The sequence below is a fragment of the Erinaceus europaeus genome, chromosome 7 (assembly GCF_950295315.1).
Source record: "Erinaceus europaeus chromosome 7, mEriEur2.1, whole genome shotgun sequence".
In the NCBI taxonomy this organism is placed as follows: Eukaryota; Metazoa; Chordata; class Mammalia; order Eulipotyphla; family Erinaceidae; genus Erinaceus; species Erinaceus europaeus.
In genome coordinates, this window is record NC_080168.1 from 113328632 (window position 1) to 113350814 (window position 22183).

At 38.9% G+C, this 22183-nt stretch overlaps 1 long non-coding RNA gene across 2 annotated transcripts in view; it reads left to right on the forward strand.

Annotated features, from left to right (window-relative positions):
- The window catches only part of LOC132539520 (uncharacterized), a 50826-nt gene that overhangs the window by 1231 nt on the left and 27412 nt on the right, over positions 1-22183 (forward strand). The window contains exon 1 of one of the 2 annotated variants that reach the window (XR_009550861.1): positions 20765-21842. The exons of the other annotated variant lie outside the window; for it this stretch is intronic. This is a non-coding gene — a long non-coding RNA (uncharacterized LOC132539520). Of the gene's footprint in view, positions 1-20764; positions 21843-22183 lie in introns of those variants that run through there. 2 annotated transcript variants of the gene reach the window in all.

Sequence of the window (22183 nt, forward strand, 5' to 3'; positions counted from 1 at the left end):
GTTTGTTTATCCAGTCACCTGCTGATGACATTTGAATTATTTCCTGTTTTTGTTTCAAATAAAGCTAGGCTATTTTCAAGCCATGGTAAGGACATATTTTTTCACTAATCTTGGTTGTAAATATCTAGGAATGTAAATATAAAAATCTAGTAAGGACTGAGTCCTACTGTGAGGTAGATGCTTAACTATTAAGAAAGGATCAAACTGCTCTCCAGGGTGTTGGTATCATTTTACACTACTACTAGTGCATATCAATTTCTGTTGCTCTATATCCTTGACAACATTAGGTATGGCCAGTCTTTTTCAATTTAGTTTTTTCTAACAGGTAAGTAGTATTATCTTACTGGAGTTCTGATTGCCACTTTGAGCATGTTTTCATGGGCTTCAAGTCTTTTTATGGGAGGGGGGGAACTAGTGCTGGGGAACAGATCCAGAGCCTTGTGAAACACATTGTCGCACTGAGCTGCATCCCTGACTTTCCTTCTTTTTCAAACTTTTTTTGTTTTTTAATTATTACTATTTATTTATTTATTTGCTTGACTTATTATAGAAGCTTCACTGTATGATCTGGGAGACGGCACAGTGGAGCAAGTGTTGGACTCTCAAGCGTGAATTTCAGAGTTCAGTGCCCGGCAGCACATGTACCAGAATGATATCTCATTCTTTCTCTCTCTCTCTCTCTCTCTCTCTCTCTCTCTCTCTCATTCTTCATGAATAAATATATAAAATCTAAAAGAAGCAGAAGAAGCTTCACTGCTCTGGACTACTTCAGACTGAAAAAATAAAAAAGGGTCCCCACCTGCAGGGGAAAGCTTCACGAGTGGTGAATCAGTGCTGCAGGTGTCTGTCTCTCTTCTCTATCTCTCCCTTCTTCCTTGATTTCTGGCTGTCTCTGTCCAGTAAATAAAGATTTTAAAAGGGGGGAGGAGGGAGAGAGAGGAAAGGAGCTAGGAGAAATAGGTGAACTTGTTAAGCACAGAATTAGTATGCCCCTGGGTCCCAAATCCAGTGTCCTACACCACTATATACCAGGCCTGAGCAGTGCTCTGGCCTCTTTTTGTCCCCATCTCTCTCATTAAAATAAATAAATCTGAAGAGAAAGGGAGGAAGAGAGGAACAACACCACAGTGGGGGGGGCAGGGGCTCAAACCTGGATCACGTGCAAGGCAAAATAGGTGCCCTCCCAGGTGAGCAATCTTGCCACCTGTTTTCTTATTTGTTATTGGGTCCTGAGCTGTGTTTACATGTTCTGGATGTAAGTCTAATTAGATATAGGATGTGCAAATATTATCTCCCAGTCTGGTCACTCCTTTTTTTTTTTTAAATTAAGTCTACTTATGTATTTATAATATAGGTATGCTATATACGTATAATATATTATATTAATGAGCAAAAGTGACGTACAGTGTCAGCAACCAAACTCAAGACCACCTATTTGCAAGTCCAGTACTCTGTTATCACTGTACCACCTTTCCAGACACTGGGCATACCTTTCTGTTCTCTTAAAAGTGTCTATCACAAACCAAATGGTTTGCAAATGTGTGAAATATAGATAACTAAAGCAAACTTGAAAAGAAAAATTAAAAAAAAAACCATCAACAAAAAAAGGAACTGGATCAATCAAATAGCTCACTTGGATAGTGTGCTGCTTTACCATGAAACAACTCTGGTTCAAGCTTGGTTTTCTGTTGCACTACAGGAGGCTTTAATGTGGTGGTCTGAGTCTCTCTCTTACTCTCTGCCTCTTTGTCTCTGTCTCTGTCTTTATCTCTATTTATCTCTATTTCTATCTGAAAAAGTCAGTCCAGAGCAGTGAATCCCTGGTGATGACCCACCAAACAAAAAAATGGTAACCAGATTTTCTCTTAGTCTTTGTGAGAACTAGGTGCCTTTTTTTTTTCTGGTAAAGGGGGAAGGTAGAGAGAATGGGTTTGCACAAAACTTTGGTGGAGGGTGTGGTGTGGTGATTATCATGTGTAGGTAAATACCCTTGAACTATTTTAATTTATATATTATAATTTTTAAGTCTTATAATTTTGTAAAACGAATAACTAATTTAAGAAGGAGGAAGGGGAAAAGAGTCTTCAAAGAGCATAAATTATTAATTTTTATGAAGTCTTGTTAAAATTCGGAGGCTCTAGCTGGCCGGGCTAGCTTCACGGGCGGGTAACAGAGACGACCAGAGACATACGGCTGGGCAGGGAAGCTGTATTTCTTTATTCAGGAACAACGATTCATAAACTAAACCAAAATAATCACTAAACAGAACTCTCCTGCCTCCTTCCCCCGCAGTGGCACCAAGCACTCTCGAACTCTGGAACTCTCTCGGGGTTCCTTGGGGCGGGGACAAGCGGCCCGTGAAACTAGCAGGACTGAACCAATTTTCTTGGCAGGGGGAGAGCTAGAACAACCCAATGTAAAGCATACAACAAAGTCTAATTCTGTGGATCATACTTTTGAAGATATATATATATATATATATATATATATATATATATATATATATATATATGTACACAAATATATCTTCCCCTTTTTTCCAGTGTAGATATTCAGTTTGCCCCTGCACTTTCATCAAGAGTCAATCAGGTGTGGTAAGGGTCTATTTCTGGACACTGTTCTGTCTCATTTATATTTGTCTTTCTTGACTCTAAAGCCACATTGCCTTTACTACTCTGGTTTTGCAGTAAATCTTGGGAGTCAAATAGAAGAAATCCTTCACTTTGCTCCTCTTTTTAAAAAGCTGATTTTGCTATGTTAGGTCTTTTGTGTTTCCATATGAATTTTTTTATAATAAGCTTTTCAAATTCTACCAAAGGGGGGGGTCCTCGGATTTTGAAAAATTGCATTGAAATAATACATCAGTTTTGGGAGAAAGTATATCATAACAATAACAGAATATATATCACTCTATTTCAGTTCTCTTTAATTCCTCTCAACAATATTTTCTAGTTTTAGAATCTAGCTTTTGTTTACCTCTCTAGTATTTACCCAAATATGTGATATTTGTGATGTAATTGAACAGTTTTATATTTTAATTTGTAATTTTTTGCTGGTGGCATTTAATTTTTTTCTATTTTTTATTATTGATCAAATAATGGTTTGCAAGAATATAAGATTACAAAGTATACTTCGTCATACTTGCTTCTTTGGTAGTATTTACAGTTCAGTTGATTGAGTATATTGGTTTTGTATCCAGTAACTTTAGTAAATTCATTTACTAGTGCTATGAAAATTTTTTGTGGATCCCATCAAATTTTCTTTTTTTTTAAATTTTAATTTATTTTATTTATTGGGTAGAACCAGAAATCTAGACGGAAGGGGGTGATAGAGAGGGAGAGACAGACAGACACCTGCAACACTGCTTCACCACTTGCAAAGTTTTTCCCCTGCAGGTGGGGACTGGGGACTGGTACTGGGGTCCTTGTGCACTATAACATGTGTGCTAAACCAGGTACACTACCGCCCGGCCCCATTCCCATCAAATTTTCTGTGGAGAAAATTATGCCATCTGCAAAGAAAGAGTTTTATTTTTTTCCTTTCCGATTTGAATGCCTTTACTCCTTTTTCTTACCTTATCATATAAGTTAGAACTTCTAGTACATTGCTGATTAAAAATGGGAAAAGCAAACATTTTTGTTTTATTTTTCATCTTAGGGAGAAGATATTGGGTCTTTCACATAAAGTGTAGTGTTAGCAGTATGTGCTTCCTCCATAGCTTTTACTATGTTGAGGAGGGTCACTTCTAATCCTACTCTCTTGAGAGATGTATGTTAATTCCCTCCACCTTTTTATGAATATCATTTTCCTTTGAGATTCTTGTATTAATTACACTGATGGTGAAATGTTAAATCATCCTAGGAGAATGTATTAATTATGATGTATTACTCTTTTTAAAAAATATTACTGGATTTAGTTTGCTAACATTTTGTTAAAATTTATTGCATTTATATTCATGGTATGTATTGGTCTATAGTTTTATTTATTTCTTTTCTTTGTTTCTTTTTTTTTTTTTTTTTTGCCACCAGGGTTGTTGCTGGGGCTTGGTGCCAGCACAGCTCTACCACTCTCTGTGGCTGTTTTTTTCCCTTTTATTTTCTCCTCTATAATTTATTTAATAGGACAGGGGGAATTTGAAAAGAGAGGGGGGAGATAAAGAGGGAGAGAGGAAGACAGACACCTGCAGACCTGCTTTACTGCTTGTGAAGACTCTACCCTGCAGGTGTGTGTGTGGAGGGGGACACAGGGCTTGAACATAGAACCTTTGAGCATGGCAATGTGTGTGCTCAACCAGGTATGCCACCTCCTGGCCCTGGTCTGTAGTTCTCATGTAATGTGTTGTTCTGGTATCAGACTAATGCTGACTTCAGGATGGGGAGACAGTACAAAGGTGTTGCACTGAGCTTACATTATAGAGGTCTCAAGTTCAATCCCCAGCACCACCAATAGCCAGAAGTGAGCAGTGCTCTGCTGAAACACATACACAAAGAAGCAAGTAATAATGCTATCCTCACAGAATAGATTGGGAAGTATGCCCTTCTCTTTAATTTTTTTTAAGTTTGTGTAGAACCATGTTATTTTGTCCTTAAAACATTTGTTTAACCAGTGAAGGTGTACAGTATTGGAGTTTTCTTGGAGGGAAAGTTTTAACTATAAACTTAATTTATTTAATAGAGAGATATTCAGGGTTTAAAATGTTTCTTCTTGAGTGAATTTTAATAGCTGCTTCTCTTAATAAACTTTCATTTTATTTAAATTATAGAATTTGTGGGCACTGGATTATTTATTTATTCCTATGTTATCCTTACCAACTGTAGGTTGTAGTAACACCAACTCTCTCATTTCTGAGGTTGGTAATTTTTATCTCCTTTCTCTCTTTCAATCAGATCTTATCAGGTTGACTGTAATTTCTCAAAGAACCATGTTATAGTTCTATTGACTTTTATCTACTGATTTTTTTCTGATAGAGACAAAAAGAAGTAGAGAAGGAGAGAGAAGTAGAAACACCTGCAGGACTACCTCACCACTCATAAAGGTTCCTCCGAGCGGATAGGGACTGGGACATAGAGGCTTAGTCCTTGCACAGTGTGTGATATACCAGGTGTACCACCCCTACCCCGTCTACTGATGTTATGTTTTTATTTTATTAATTTCTCCTCCAATCTTTATTATTTACTTTATCTTACTTTGAGCTTCATTTGTTCTTGTGACTCCAGTTTCTCCTCCTCCTCTTCTGCTCCTCCTTCTCCTCTTCTTCCCCCCCCCCCCAGAGTAATCAAGTCTTGTACATGTGCAATTTTACCACTATGGCACACTCTTTTCTTCAGAGATTCAGAAAGACAGAACTTTTTTTTTTCTCTTTTAATCACACATACAGGGTGAGAGCGAGAAAGAGAAAAGAGAGATACCACAGCACCCCTTAACCTGCTTCCTCTTTGTATGATGTTCTCATGTGGTGAATAGGGGGCTTGAACCTAAGTCCCTCCTCATAGTACATAGTACAAGTGAGTTATCTACTGGCACCCCGTTACTGGCATTTTGAGGGGAGCTCAAGCCTACATTGTTATAAAGATAGAGACAGACAGACACTGCCTTAAGACCACATTTCCAGAGAGAGAGAGAGAGAGAGACCACAGAACAGAGAGACACCACTGAAGCTTCCTCCAGTGTAGTGGAGACAGGACTCAAACCTGGATCAGGTACACGATAAAGGAAGTGCCAGTGAGCTATCTTACTGGCTTACCCTGCTCCTAGTTTCTTAAGACAGAACTTTAGGTCATTGATTTGAGGCCTTTTTTTTCTAAAAACAGGCATTTTTTGCTATAATTTCTCTTTAGGTTTTACTTTATCTGCTTCCCTAAATGATACACTGAATTTTCATTCTTAAATTATTCTTTTGAAGTAATACTACATTATAACTATATAGGTTTCTGGTATGCATCACTGATGAACTTTTTATCTTAATCCAGTTGAAAGAAACTTTCTAATTTTCTTTTTTAGGTCTTCTTTGCTTCATGGGTTATAGATATAGTTTTCAAATATCTGGAGACTTTCCAGCTATCTACTATCAGTTTTTAATTATTACATTGTGGTCAGAGAACAGTATTTGCATGACTTGCATCCTTCTAAAAAATTTGGGACTTGTTTTATAGCTAAGAATATGATCTATCTTGGTAAATAGTCTATATGCAGTTGAGAGGAGGGTGTTTTCTGCTTTTGAATAGAATAGTCTGTGTCATTTATGATGAGTTGACTGGTAGTGATATTCAAGCATTCTTCTTTACTGATTGGCTTACACTTGTCCTATAATTTCGTTTTTGGTTTTTCCTGTTTGTTTTTCATTTTTATCAGTGTTTGTCCTATCATTTATTCAGAGAGGAAAATTGAAATCCCTAAATATAATTACACATTAACCTATGGATACTTTTTGACAATTATATTTGTGCTTTGAAATTCTGTCAGTAGATACACTGATATTTAGAATTCTTATGTCCTCTTGATGAAGTGGTTCCTTTATCATTATGCATGACCTCCTGATAATATTTTTTGCCCTAAAGCTTACTTTGTCTAAAATAGCATGATATTTCCTGTTACATTTTCAAAATTTTAACCAAATTATTTCCCTGTATATTTATTGTGGACTTCTTTTTAGCTAATACCATCTCAGTTATAGCTCAATAGGAAGAAAAGAAGGGAGGAAGGGAAGGAGGGAGGGAGGAAGGAAAAGAAAATAAGTTTCTTTTAGACAACATATGATAGGGTCTTGGTTTCACCCCCACTGCCATTGCCAATTTTTAAATTTTTTTTATATTTGTTTATAAACAAAAGCGTGAGCTTTTATATTTGTTTATAAACAAAAGCGTGAGCTTAATGTGCAGCTTGGCGGTACGAGAATCCGGCATGAAGCCCAGCCAGTCTATCTTGGCGTTACTCTCGATCGCACCCTGTCATTTCACAAACATCTCATAAAAACTGCAGCAAAGGTGGGCGCGAGGAATCACATCATTGCAAGACTGGCCAGCTCCTCATGGGGCGCGAGCGCTTCCACACTACGATCATCATCTCTGGCATTATGCTATTCCACTGCAGAATACCGTGCCCCAGTATGGTTCCGTAGCCCCCATGTCCACTTGGTCGATTCCAAATTATATTCCTCCATGAGGATCATTTCTGGAACCATCCGTTCCACCCCGGTCCCATGGCTGCCAGTTCTTAGCAACATCGCCCCGCCAGATATTCGTCGGGATGCGGCATCATCTAAGTTCATTTCCCACGTCTACGCTCGACCGGACCTGCCAATATACGCGGATATCTTCGCCCACCCTGTCCAACGCTTGATGTCTCGTCACCCAATCTGGTCCCCTACGCCTACACTGAACTTCTCTGTTCCAGACTCTTGGAAACAGAGTTGGCAGTCAGCTGAGGTAAAGAACAAACACCTCATCACAGACCCCTGCAAGCGTCAACCCGGCTTTGACCTAGCACGTTATGATTGGGCCCTCCTCAATCGCTATCGAACAGGCCATGGCCGGTGCGCCGCTATGTTCCATCGCTGGGGAGCCAGAGACGACCCGAACTGCCCCTGCGGCTCCAGACAGACTATGACCCACATAGTCAACGACTGCCACCTCTCCAGATTCAAAGGAGGTCTCGAAACTTTACATCAGGCTCAACCTGACGCTGTTGACTGGCTATTGAAGAAGGGCAAACGCTAGAAGAAGAAAATTTATTTATTTTCTCTTTTGTTGCCCTTGTTGTTTTTCTTTTATTGTTGTTGTAGTTATTGTTGTTGTTGATGTCGTCATTGTTAGATAGGACAGAGAGAAATGGAGAGAGGAGGGGAAGACAGAGAAAGGGAGAAAAAGATACCTGCAGACTTGCTTCACCACCTGTGAAGCGACACCCCTGCAGATGGGGAGCCAAGGGCTTGAACCGGGATCCCTACTCTGGTCCTTGCGCTTTGCACCACGTGTGCTTAACCCTCTGCACTACCACCCAACTTCCCATTACCAATTTTATAGTCTTTGTTTTTCAGTTAAAGTTATTAGACCATTGTGGTCTGGGGGATGGCGCAGTGGATAAATCACTGGATTCTCAAGCATGATGTCCTGAGTTCAATCCCTGGCAGCACAAGTACCAGAGTGATGTCTGGTTCTTTCTCTTCTCCTATCTTTCTCATAAGTAAATAAATAAATAATTTTAAAAATTAAGTTATTAGACCATTTATAGTTCATGTGGTTATTAGTATGGGTAGGATTATATCCAGCATTGTACTGCTTTTTTTCTAGTCTGTCTCCTGTTTGCTGCTTCTTTTTTCTATTGTTTAGTTGAAATATATTTTATGATTCTATGATTCTGTTTTATCTACATTTTACCTGCATATCAGTTTATGCAAAGCTACATTGTTGGGCTATTGGCCATAACTCCCCATTGTATTACTTTGCCACTATATAAATTTAAGCATTTGCCTTGAGTTGGGCACTGAATTTAACTGCAAATTCTTTGACTACTTGGACTTTGTATGCTTTGCACCCAGTAGGTTTTAAAAATATACTTTTTGAGTGAATTAATGTTTGCTTTTTTCTCATCAACTACCAACAAGCGTATAGTGACTATCTGCTCAGTGCTTGAGAGAACTTAAGTGAGACATGCCAGTTTGTGCAAATTTTATATTAGATGAAGACAGAGTATTGGCTTCCATTATGCCAACTAAATCAAAATGTTAGTAAAGAAAAGGAAAGAAAGAAAAAAAATCCACAAGAATGGTTAACATAGAATTATTAAAGATTTTATGTAGTATAATGTATAAAGAAGTAAACGTGTAAATAAGTTAGAAGTTAGAAGTTACAAGCCACAGAGTTTTTTAAAATTCCAATCCTGTGACATAGAGAACCTTGCTTTCCAATACACTCGCCTTTCTAAATAGTTTTTTATTGGGGAGAGGAGGCTAGGTGGTGGCACACCTGGTTGAGCGCACCTGGGTTCAAGCCTCTGGTCACCACCTCCAAGTTGGAAACTTCACATTCAGTAAAGCAGTGCTGCAGGTGTCTCTCTGTCTCTCTCCTTCTCTGTATTCCCCTTTCCTCTCAATTTCTCACTGTCTCTATCACACAAGTAAATAAATATATTTTTAAAAAGGCAATGAAAAATATTTTTTATTTTTCATTTTCTAAAAGTTCTGTGCTGATTACAATCAGGATGTATGTCCTCCTTACTATAGCTGTTTTTCCTGAAATAGACTCCTTGGAACATTATTAGACATTATATGTAAAACAATAAGAGAGGACAGAGTTCTGTATCCTTCTTTCAGGATTTTAATTAGCCAAAATAGAAATTCAACTCCTTGATATTATATGGGAGTTCAAATAATAGGATCCATTACCTGTCAGCCCCAAACAAGTAGACTTATAAACCTTTCAAAATAGGAGAATCTCTGAAGGCATCAGAATGTCAAGGCTGGGAGTCGGGCGGTAGTGCAATGGGTTAAGCGCAGATGGTGCAAAGTGCAAGGACTGGCATAAGGATCCTGGTTCGAGCCCCCTGCTCTCCACCTACAGAGGAGTCACTTCACAGGTGGTGAAGCAGGTCTGCAAGGTGTCTGTCTTTCTCTCCTCCTCCCTGCCTTCCCCTCCTTTCTTCATTTCTCTCTGTCCTATCCAACAACAAAAACATCAATAATAACTACAACAATAAAAAAAAAAAAACAAGGGCAACAAAAGGGGGAAAAAAACCTGCAAAAAATAATGTTGAGGCTTTCCCTTAACAACTAAGATTATATCAGGGAAAAAATACACAGAGAAATGATTTTCCATCTATAAAGATGAAAGTGGGATTATGTTCACCCAGTGCTGATACAGAGGGCAGAGCCCAGACCAGGAGTGGGAGACTAGATGCCAGCCTTATGAGGGGGCGTAAGTTCTAGTGTTGAAGAACAGCAAGCAGACCAACCTCAAGGAAAGGACTCATAGCATTTGTTCAGGAAGAAGCTGTAAGCTCAGCAATTCTGGACATTTTTTAAGATCAAGGACTCTTTTGAAGATCTGATGAGAGCTTTGGATCTCTTCTTATTTTTAATATTTTAAAAATATTTTTAAATATTTTCCCTTTTGTTGCTTGTTTTTTATTGTTGTAATTCTTGTTGTTGTTATTGATGTCATCATTGTTGGATAGGACAGAGAGAAATGGAGAGAGGAGGGGAAGACAGAGAGAAAGATAGACACCTGCAGACCTGCTTCACTGCCTGTGAAGCGACTCCCCTGCAGGTGGGGAGTTGGGGGCTTGAACTGAGATCCTTATGCCAGTCCTAGAGCTTTGCACCAAGTGCGCTTAACCCACTGCACTACTGCCCAACTCCCCTCTTTACATCTTAGATGAGTTCACAGATCCATGTGTGTGCACATGTGTACATATGCTAACTGTATGCTAAAGCAAAGATTTTGCATTCGGTTGTGGACCTCATCCTTGAACCCCAGGCTAAAATTTCCCAATTAAAGCACCTGCTCTACAGAGGTGGGAGAGGTCATAAAAGGTGAAGCAGTGCTGTGGTATCTCTTTCTTATGTCTCTATCCTTCTACCTAAAAAGATAAAAGATTCCACCAGGACTGCTTTACTGATGATGGAGCAGTGCTGCATTGTCTCTCTTTTCCGTGTTTCTTTCTCCTCACCAAGAAGAAATAAGATTCCATCAGGACTGGTGAAATGGTGCAGGCACAAATCTCCAGCAAAAACTCTGGAGGTATCTGTGGCCATACCACCCTGAACACACCCATTCTTGTCCAAAAACCCTGGTGGCAAAAAATAATGATAATGTCCAGTGCATACAGTCTTTAAAGTGTGATGTGAAATACGCTGCTTCCCATTCTGAGAGTCAGTTCTACCCTCACCACTACTTTTAGAGGTCACCTAAGATTTCCTGGTGGAAATGCAGAAGTATTATTCTTTTGGATTGTGTCTCACATCACTCTTATACTTTTTTTTTAAATAAAAGTCTAACAGGATATATTATCCTTGGTTGAAACCTTTTTTCATTCAGATCTTGATACATACCTTGCCATTCTCTTCTGGCTTTTAGAGTTTGAGTGGAGAAGTCTGCTGTTAATCTTATGGGTTTTCCCCTATATGTGACTTTTTGTTTTTCTCTTGCAGCCTTTAGGGTCCTTTCTCTATCCTTACTTCTTTTCATTGTAACTATGATGTGTCTTGGTGTCTTCAGATCTGGGTTGATTCTGTTTGGGACTCTCTGGGCCTCTTGGATCTTAATGTCCTTTCTATTGTTTAAGTCTGGGAAGTTTTCTTTTATTATTTCCTCTAGAATGTTTACTTCCCCTTCCTTTCTTTCTTCCTCTGGTAGGCCAATTATATGAGTGTTACTTCTTTTGAGATCATCCCATATGTCTCTGTTGTTGTTGTCAGTGTCTCTCAATCTCTTTTTGAGCACTTTTATATCTTTCTTAGTTTTCTCTAGCTCATCCTCTGTCTGGCTAATTCTGTTTTCTGCTTTGTTAATCTGATTTCCCTTCCCTCAGCTTCTTTCTTCAGTTCAGTTATAGTATTAGCTTTTTCTGCTAATTGGCCTTTTAGTTCAGCTATTTCAGCTTTCATTTCTCTAATTACCTCGAGGTAGCTTGTGTTTTCCTTGAGGATCTCATCTGTTGTTTCCCTAATTCTGATAGCCCTTTCCTCCATAGTTGTCTTCATTTCTGTGATTATTATTGCTTGCATACTTTTTTAAAAAAATTATATTTATTTATAATGATTTTCCCTTTTTGTTGCCCTGTTTTTCATTGTTGTTGTAGTTGTTGTTGTGCTTGCATACTTTTCTTATTTATAGTTAACTTCTGACTAATTTGGAGTTTCTTCTGTGCTCCTGTCCTGATTCATTATGGTAGCAGTTTCATTTGCTCTTGATTTAACCTTTTTTTTTTTAATTGATGTGGTTTTTATTTTTCTGTTCTGTCGTTCTTCAGTTGCTGTGTTTTGAGTACAAGCCACGCTAAAGACCTCTATGACAAATGCAGTCACCAACCTCAGAAATTACAACAATAGTAACTGAAGCAAGGATTGATGCAGTTCAACTAATACCAGCTATCCAAACAACACCTTCAATCCAAGAAAAAATAGCAAACAAATCCAAAAGAAAGAGAAAGGAAAAAAGAGAAGGCAAGAATAGACAATTATGCAAATCTACTGTCCACTATAAATCCTAGGGATAGAAAGAGGAGAAAGGGAAGTAGAGAAGACACACACACACACACACAGGCCACTCTGAGTCAGATTTCTTTGCCAAAATAATTCACAAGTATCAATGAATTCAGAAAGCAAAAGAAGGAGAAAGGAAGAGCAGTGAAAGGAAAGAAATTTTTTTTCTAAATTAGCTAGGAGGAGGGAAAAAGGAGAGTGGAGGGAAGAGGTAGAGAGAAACAAGTTCCTCTTGCAGTGGAGAGGACACCCAGTCACCCTGTCCAGAGAATCCTAGGCCACAAGCTGCTGCTTTTTGGAGCTCACAGCAGCTGCTGCTCCAAAGTTGGCTCCACCCCTTGGCTCCACTTTAAAAAAAATATCTATTTATTTATTCCCTTTTTGTTGTTCTTGTTTTATTGTTGTAGTTATTGTTGTTATTGATGTTGTCATTGTTGGATAGGACAGAGAGAAATGGAGAGAGGAGGGGAAGCCAGAGAGGGGGAGAGAAAGATAGACACCTACAGACCTGCTTCACTACTTGTGAAGGGACTCCCTTGCAGGTGGGGAGCCACGATCCTTATGCCTGTCCTTGCACTTTGTGCCACTGCAGGTAAGTATTTTAATGAAAAGAAATCTAAGTCATCAGTAAGCACATAAATTGGTAGTTGACCTTATTCATAATTAAAAGATTCAAATTTAGCCCACAATGAATAGCATTCCGTATTGACAAATAAAGTGTGACAACAGTAAATATTGGCAAAGATAAAGAACAAAGAGAACTTTGCACATCACTAGTAGACAGGTGACATAGAGAAACCCCTTTACAAAAGCAATTCATCATTATCCAGTCAAAATAAAGGTAATCGGGAGTCGGGTGGCAGTGCAGCAGGTTGAGTGCACGTGGCGCAAAGTGCAAGGACCGCGTTAAGAATCCCAGTTCAAGCCCCTGGATCCCCACCTGCAAGGGAGTCACTTCACAGGCAGTGAAGCAGGTCTGCAGGTGTCTGTCTTTCTCTCACCCTCTCTGTTTCCCCATCTCTCTCCATTTCTCTCTGTCCTATCCAACGACAGCAGTAGCAACAACAATAATAATAACCACAACAGTGATAAAACAACAAGGGTAACAAAAGGGGGAAAAATGGTCTCTAGGAGCAGTGGATTTGTGGTGCAGGCACCAAACCCTGGCAATAACCCTGGAGGCAAAAAAAAAAAAAAAGATAATCATATTCCATATCGTAATAAATTTACTCCTGGGGGGTTGTCTTATAGAAATATCTGCTCATGTGCACCAGGATACCTGAAAAAGAATGTTCAGAGATACAATATTTAGTAACCCAGGAGGTGACACAGTAGATAAAGTGTTAGACTCTCAAGTGTGAGGTTCCCAAGTTCAATCCCTGGCACCACCAGAGTGGTGCTCTGGATCTCCTTCTCTCTCTAATCAATAGCTGAAATTTTTTTTAATGTTCATAGTAGTTGAATTTCTTCCAATACTAAAGTAAGTAAATTGCAGTGTGTTTCCTGAAAGGACTACTCTCCAGCAGTGAAAATGAACTAACTAGAGCTCCCTGAAGCATATGAGTGGCTCACAAAACTTGTCAGACACAGAAAGAAGATGCAAAGTGGGGATTTATTGCTTCCTTTCAATAGAGCTCAAACACATACACTACATAACTTAGACATAAGGGAAAACTATGTTTTTGTTTTGTTTTGGTTTTGCCCCCAGGGTCATTGTTGGGGCTCAGTGCCTGCACTACAAATCCATTGCTCCTGGAGGCTATTTTTTCCCTTTTGTTGCCCTTGATGTTTATTATTATTGTTGTTGTTGTTGTTATTGCTGTCGTTGGATAAGACAGAGAGAAATCAAGAGAGATGGGGAAGACAGAGAGGGGAAGAGAAAGACAGACACTTGCAGACCTGCTTCACTGCCTGTGAAGTGACCTCCCTACAGGTGGGGAGCCAGGGGCTCGAACAGGGATTCTTCTGCTGGTCTTTGCTCTTTGTGCCATGTGCACTTAATCAACTGCGCTACCGACCTGGAAAACTATGTTTTATGCCATATGCACTTAACCAACTGTGCTATGTTTTAAGAAAACTATGTTTTAAGAAAAAAAAAATTAAGGGGCTCGGTCAGTGGCACATCTGGTTAAGCACACATAGTACTAAGCTCAGAGACCCACATAAGGATCCTGATTCGAGTCCCTGTATCCCCACCTGCACGGGGAGCACTTCACAAGCAGTAAAGAAGATCTGCAGATGTCTCTCTATCTATCTCCCCCTCCTCTCTCAATTTCTCTCTGTCCTATCCAGTAAAATAGAAAAAAATGACCGCCAGGAGCAGTGGATTCATAGTACAGGCATCAAGCCCCAGAGATAACCCTGGAGGGGGAAAAATTACATTTAAGGAAAAAAGCAAGAAAGTCATCACAGCCAACAGGATAGGGATTCCTTGTCTGGGGGGTGTGGGCGGGGACTGTACAGACACCCTGAAGGGGCTTCTCAGTTGCTGACAAGGTTCTGCCTCTTGATTTGGGGAGTGTTGTGCAAGTCTACTACTTGCTCTTGACAACTGTATTCTGCTTTATGCTCTCAGCGGTATGGATGATGTATCTCATAAAATAAAATTCTCCAAAAAGCAGAATAATAAGAAAGCTGCACTGGTGACACCCGAGACAGAAGCTAAAAGGTCTGGGAAAATATGGTTCTTTTGAGAAAGTGGAAATATTGGATAACTTTGAGAGTGAAATGTCACATCTGCCTGTGGCATAGTTTTGTGTTATGGATGAACCTACATTCGGTATCAGGTATTAAGTTAAAATAAGAAAAATCCATTTTTGTAACTGTTTAAACATGTGCTGTAGTTTCTGTACAAAAAGAAGTGTTTATCAAGTGAGCTGAATTAGTAGAGTGTGAAGGAGTAATTAAATTTTTCAATTATATTTGAGAGAAAAATTGTGTATTGGTATATGGCTGGAGGTAATACAGACTGTAGTAGCAGATAAACATTGTGATCTCAGTAGCTAAATGCAGTAGAATTTCATTTTTCTTATGCAGCCAAGTTTGTGAGGGGTAAATTTCCTTTGCTTTCCACAGTCACTCAACTTCCCAGGTGTCAACATCTAGCCTACACATCACATCACATCAGAAGTGGGGTTTGTTTTTTTTTTTATGATTAGACATAGTATTAGTCGTCACACTACTTCTTTATTTTTATAAATTATTTTTATGAGTGATTTACAAGATTATAAGATAAGAGGGGCATAATTATACACCACTCCTGCCACCAGTGTTCTGGGTCACATTACTTTTATTTTTTTTTTGAATAGTACTCGGCAATTTTATTTATTTATTTATTTTTTTTAAGAAAGGAGACATTAACAAAATCATAGGATGGGGGGGTACAACTCCACACAATTCCCGCCACCCAATCTCCATATCCCATCCCCTCCCCGATAGCTTTCCCATTCTCTATCCCTCTGGGAGCATGGACCCAGGGTCCAGGGTCATTGTGGGTTGCAGAAGGTGGAAGGTCTGGCTTCTGTAACTGCTTCCCGGCTGAACATGGGCATTGACTGGTGGATTCATACTCCCAGTCTGCCTCTCTCTTTCCTTAGTAGGGTGGGTCTCTGGGAAAGCGGAGCTCCAGGACACATTGGTGGGGTCTTCAGTCCAGGGAAGCCTGGCCAGCATCCTGATGGCATCTGGAACCTGGTGGCTGAAGAGAGTTAACGTACAAAGCCAAGAAAATTGTTGAAGAATCATGGACCCAAAGGTTGGAATAGTGCAGATGAAGTGTTGGGGGGGGGGGGCACTCACTGCAAACTCTAGTGTACTACTGCTTTCAGGTATATATTTTGCCCTAGTTTATGGATGCATGTGAACATATGCTCTATCTCATGGAACCTGGTGTATATCTAAGTTTTGGGACTTTGTTAGGAAGTGAACCACCTGGGATGGAATTAGAGAATACTATGAAAGACTTCAGGTGTGGAATGACAACCCTTCAGCTTCATTATACGGGTGAGACCTTTCCTTTCATAGTATTCTCACATTACTTCTTTAAAGTGGACTTGCAAAATGCAGTGATACATAAAAATCATTTTTGCACAGCTAACACATCCCCATCAATACAGGTGAGATATTATTCTAAGATAGGGCTGACACAGGAAGCACTTTGATGAAAAAGGAGATGAAAAAGAGGCGCAGTGGAGAGAATGCCATAAGCAGAGCTGTAGAGATGGGCTCCACAAGGGCGCTGTGAGAGAAGTCCACAGATTTGTATGTAGTTGGAGCACAACCAACCTGAAGAGTTGTGAAAAATGAGATTAGGGAGATGGAGGCTTTGATAGCATATTGAAATTTGTGCTTAATCTCTGTGCCGGTCATATGGATGACACAATATCTCTGTTTCAGGAAGATAATTTTAACAAGCAGTGTTCAAAATGAACCAGAGAAGAGAAAGACCAGAGAAAAAGAAATGAATTGTTTGTGTGTTTCTCTTTGATGTTGATTTTCTACTTCCCAAATTCCGTCTTGTTTGATCCTTGCTTGGCTCTATGGTATAAGTATTATTAGCCTTGTTGTAGGAAAAATCAGGCATGAAGAGGCTAAGTATATTGTCCATGATTGGAAAACAAGGGGTTGGTAAAGTTAAATATAAACCCGAAGTTGTCTGACTCCAAAGCAGAGGTGTGCTGGAGCTGACTCATACAGGCTTAAAATTCCAGAAATTTTGCGAGCATTTGTTAAACACTGACTTTATTAAAAGTTAAATATGCAAACTTAGAATTAAATAAACTATACTTAAAACAAGGTAATGAATACTCAAATTCATCTGAATTATTTTCACTACCTTTTTAGTGGTGTCTTGCTCTTGAGTTTATTCACATCTCTTGTATCTGTAGTGTGGAAATACCATATAATGTTGTATTACCACTCTTTTCATCTCCACATTCAAGAAGATCACATTGATAGCTTAAATTTTGCTGCAGTCTGGGAGATGGTGCAGTGGATAAAGCATTGGACTCTCTCAAGTACTGAGTTCCATCCCCAGCATCACATGTGCCAGAGGGAGGTTCTGATTCTTTCTCTCTCCCTCTCTCTCTCTCTCTCTCATCAATCAATCAATCCATTTTTTATTGGATTCAGTTTGGGATTATATTCAACATAACCACTGGCACACATTACAAATCAGGACTCAATTTATCATTTTGTTGGTTTTCTAGATCAAGAAACAGTGAGAATGTAGACTAAACTTAAAAATGTACTGTGTGTGAATCCACTACGTTTTTTCACAACATAAAATATACAGAAGAAATCTCTTGGTATTAGGAGATTGTTAGGCAATTCAACAGAGAAGTCACTCATATGTTGACAAATACAGTTCCAACATATGTCCTTGCTGTTTCTCTTTTATCTTACTGATTAAGATAAACAAGGAGAACATTCATATCAGCACTGTATTCACCTGTCAAATGCAACTATATATGCTATAATTTTTGCATAAGTAGTAATCATGCAGTATTCTAATGTTTCTAAATGTAAAACTTTACAAGAAAATATGTTAGATGAAACCTAGCATGAAGACACTCTGCTAAGATACTATGTTTAAGATAACAGATACTCTTAATGTACTCTTAACATTAAGTCTCTTAATGTTCTTTTGAAAATACTATAAATGTGAATCTCCTCTAACTGTGGAAGAATAATGAAGTTATATTAATAATAAGCTACACAGTGACTAGTTTCTGATACTATATAGACACCAGAGTTGTCTTCTGATACTGTGTAAAAAGCAATAAAAAATAAAGCTAAAAACAAACAAATGAAAAATCAAGTGTAACTGTAAATTATGGACACAGAGTTAGGGAAAAATCAACAAAAGCATTTTGTGTAATCTGTTCACTGGATATATAGTAATATATAACAAAGTATTTACATTTGATATTATTTACAAATGGCATGCTGTGTGCCCTTTTATCAATAAAAATACAATAATAGACATATATTTGCACTTTATTTTTCTGGAAAGCAGATTGCTAAAAATTTCAGAGCTCCATCCCGTCACTTTGCTTTCTAAGGGGAGGGGACCAGTCTTGCTTCATATCAGGCTAATGAAAACCAGCTACTATCAAGCATAGTATATTTATTTTAGGCAAACTGTGTTATTTTCATTTGACCTGCTCCCTGATTTTCTAGGTCCTTGAAATACATCACTGCTTATTTTCAGCCCAGATTATGCAAGTATGTAAGACTTCCTCTAACACTGTAAATAGTAATTTTCTGACTTTGCCTTTCCATTAAACACACTGATTCATCAATTCTAAGATGCACATTTTTTTCACATTATAATATCTGAAATGAAGAAGCCTCTTATAGTCACTGCTGGCCAGGCAGCAGCTGTATCACAGCCATCACATGTGTGAACTTGGCTAGAGTCATTCTGCTGCCATCACTGCAGATGAGTTTAGTTGATGTTTAAAACATCTTTTAAAAGATTTCGGGGGGGGGGGGGGGGCGGGGAACTGGGCGGTAGCCGGTTAAGCGCACATTGCACAAAGCGCGAGGACCAGCATAAGAATCCTGGTTCGAGCCCCTGGCCCCCCACCTGTAGGAGGTTGCTTTGCAAGCGGTGAAGCAGTTCTGCAGGTGTCTTTTTCTCCTCTCTCAATTTCTCTCTGTCCTATCCAACAACAACAATAGCTATGACAACAATAACAACTGGGGAAAAAAGGCCTCCAGGAGCAGTGGATTTGTAGTGCAGGCACTGAGCCCCAGCAATAACCCTGGAGCCAAAAAAAAAAAAAAAAAGATTTCTGGGGACTGGGCAGTAGCGCAGCAGGATAAGCTCACAAGGCGCAAAACGCAAGGACTTGCTTAAGGATCCGGGTTCGAGCCCCTGGCTCCCCACCTGCAGATTGGTCGCTTCACAGGCAGTGAAGCAGGCCTGCAGGTGTCTCTTTCTCTCTCCCTCTCTGTCTTCCCTCCTCTCTTGATTTCTCTGTCCTATCCAACAACAACAGCTATAACAACTACAACAAGAGCAGCAAAATAGGAAAAATGGCCTCCAGGAGCAGTGAATTCGTAGTGCAGGCACCGAGCCCCAGCGATAACCCTAGAGGCAAAAAAAAAAAAAAAAATTTCTCATTGAAATGAAAAGCCACTGTATGGAAATGTTGCTAAAGCCTCAAGCGCGGTAACTTTACATCAAGTGTTGCTAATTTTAGTGATAAAAAAACAAAGTCATTATAGTCACAGACAAGCAGGTGAGTATCACTGGAACAACTCTTAAACCTCTCATTTTGGAGGAATGACCAATATTATAAATTCTTTTGTAGGGGGGCTGGGAGATAGTTCATCTGTTAGAACATGCACAAGACCCAGGGTTTGAGCCCTACTACTCTGTGGTAGCGTCATGACAGTGGGGGAAGCTCCACAGATAGTGAAGCAGTGCTGTGGTGTCTTCTTCTATCTCAAACTAAAAGAAAGAACTAAAAGTTGGCCCAGAGCAATGGAAGTACAAATGCACAAGACCCAGACACTGCAAACAATAATAATACCCTATAAAGAATAGCCAAGAACCTTATAAGGCTTAAGAAAGGAGAAGACCCATAATTAGATGGCATTGTGTTCCTTCTGCTCCTGAAATATATGTAAAATTAATGTCTACCCATGAATGTCTATCCATGCATACAGAGTGACTGAAGGCAGGAAAAAATAACCAGGCTCCATTTTATTTTTTAATATATTCATTTAATTTGATAAGATAGAAATTGAAAGGGAAGAGGAGGTGGAGGGGAGAGAGAAGCACCTGCAGCACTGCTTCACCGCTTGTGAAGTCCCACCCTTCAGGTGGGGACTGGGGGCTTGAACCTGGGTCCTTGTGCATGGTAGTTTGTATTCTCAACCAGGGGCACCACTGTCAAGTTCCTTATCCTCTGCCAACAAGTTCCATTTTAAAGTTTCATATAAAAATGATAGTTTGTTATTTTCTAGCTTCTTTCACTCAATAATATAATAGGGTGATTTATTGAAGTTATTTTGTATAGTTTAGTCCACTGTTCTCATTGGCTGTAAGTTATTCTTTTTTATGATTCTGCCATAATTCTTTTATCCATTCTGCTGATAATTTGGATTGTGTTCACAGTAGGGCTAATTTGAATAGTACTGCTATAAACATGTTTGAATCTGTCTTTTCATGTATATATGAATATATTTCTGTTACATATGTATACAGGAGTGGATTTTAGTGGGTCAGAAGAAATGCACTATTTAATTTCACTGCCATATGTTTTTCAGCAATAAGAAAAAATGGTTTTAAATATAATTGGAATTTTGTTTTTATTCAAAATCCAATTCCAGGTGAATTTCATATCTAAATATTAATAACACCTGTATGATATAATTTAGGAACACATACAAAAATTGAGAAAGCACTTCATTTTTTAAGCCTTTTTTATAGTTATATCAGTTTATCATTTTTAGATTTTTTTTTTTTTATTGAGACCAGAGCACTGCTCATCTCTGGTTTATAGTTGTGCCAGGGATTGAACCTGGGATCTCTAAAGCCTCAGGCATCAAAATCTGATGCTCTGTCACTGCGCTGTCACCCCTAACCAAAATACTTTATTTTTAAAGCTACATGAATGGCGCTTGGACTTTCAGGCCATGTATAAGACAAGCACATTTAATTTTTTTTTTAATTTATTATATTTATTTTCCCTTTTGTTGCCCTTGTTTTTTATTGTTGTTGTGGTTATTGTTGTTGTGGTTATTGATGCTGTTGTTGGATAGGACAGAGAGAAATAGAGAGGAGCAGAAGACAGAGAGGGGGAGAGAAAGACAGACACCTGCAGACCTGCTTCACTGCCTGTGAAGTGACTCCCCTGCAGGTGGGGAGCCGGGGCGGTCCTTGCGCTTCACACCATGTGCACTTAACCCACTGAGCTACCGCCCGACTCCCACATGTATTCTTCTTTAAATTTTTAAAAAATTTCTTTATTGGGGGATTAATGGTTTACAGTCAGCAATAAATACAGTTGTTGGCACGTGTAAAATTTCTGTTTTCTACAAAACACAAATTCATGTATCTTCACCACCACCACCCCCAATCAAAGTCTATTTTTGGTCTTTTGATTCCCAATAGCTAGCTAGACATTAGCAGAATTACAGAAACCAATTCAATCCAACAAATAGTTTTGAGCACCTATTAAGGGTCTCCCTGTATTAAGACACAGTTTCTGCCCTCAGGGAGTTCCTTCAGTTCAGAGTTGTTCAAATCTGGATGTCACACGCATGAGTCGCAGTCATAAATATCTCAGAGTGTTTTCACTAGCTGTATTACAATCTGTCACTACTAAGGATTTCTATCTGTGGCAAAGTCACAGGTACTGCTAATTCTACTAAAGTTCCTTGTCTGCATTCATAATGGACAAAAAATGCTAATTTTCTATTAGTAATAAAAGAAAATAAAGATTTTTTTCACTCAAGTTTTTCAGGTCCCCTAAATTATGCAGAAACTGGAACAGCTAAGTCCTTCAGTGACCCAACACCACCACCTCTTCAGGAACACCTGCTTTGATTGCCCGATCTAACGTCACTGTCTGTCTTCGCAGCACTGATCACAACCTGCTATTAGGTCACCTACATGTACCATGTATTTGTGAGTTGTCTTTTTTCCCTGGACTAGAACACTTCAATTTGGGAATTTGATCTGTTTTTCTTGTAAATGTGTCCTCCTACCTGGTACATAACAGCTATGAAGTATATATCATTTTGTTGAATTCTCTAAATTTCTAGACACAGAGAAAATATGACTAAACTTTGGGTTTTCTTTCCCCCCTTAACTGTATATTAAATATAATTTCCCTTGTAAAAAAGTTTTAAAAGAAGTTTTTTTTTTAATTTTTATTTTATTTTATTTATTCCCTTTTGTTGCCCTTATTGTTTTATTGTTGTTGTCGTTGTTGGATAGGACAGAGAGAAATGGAGAGAGGAGGGGAA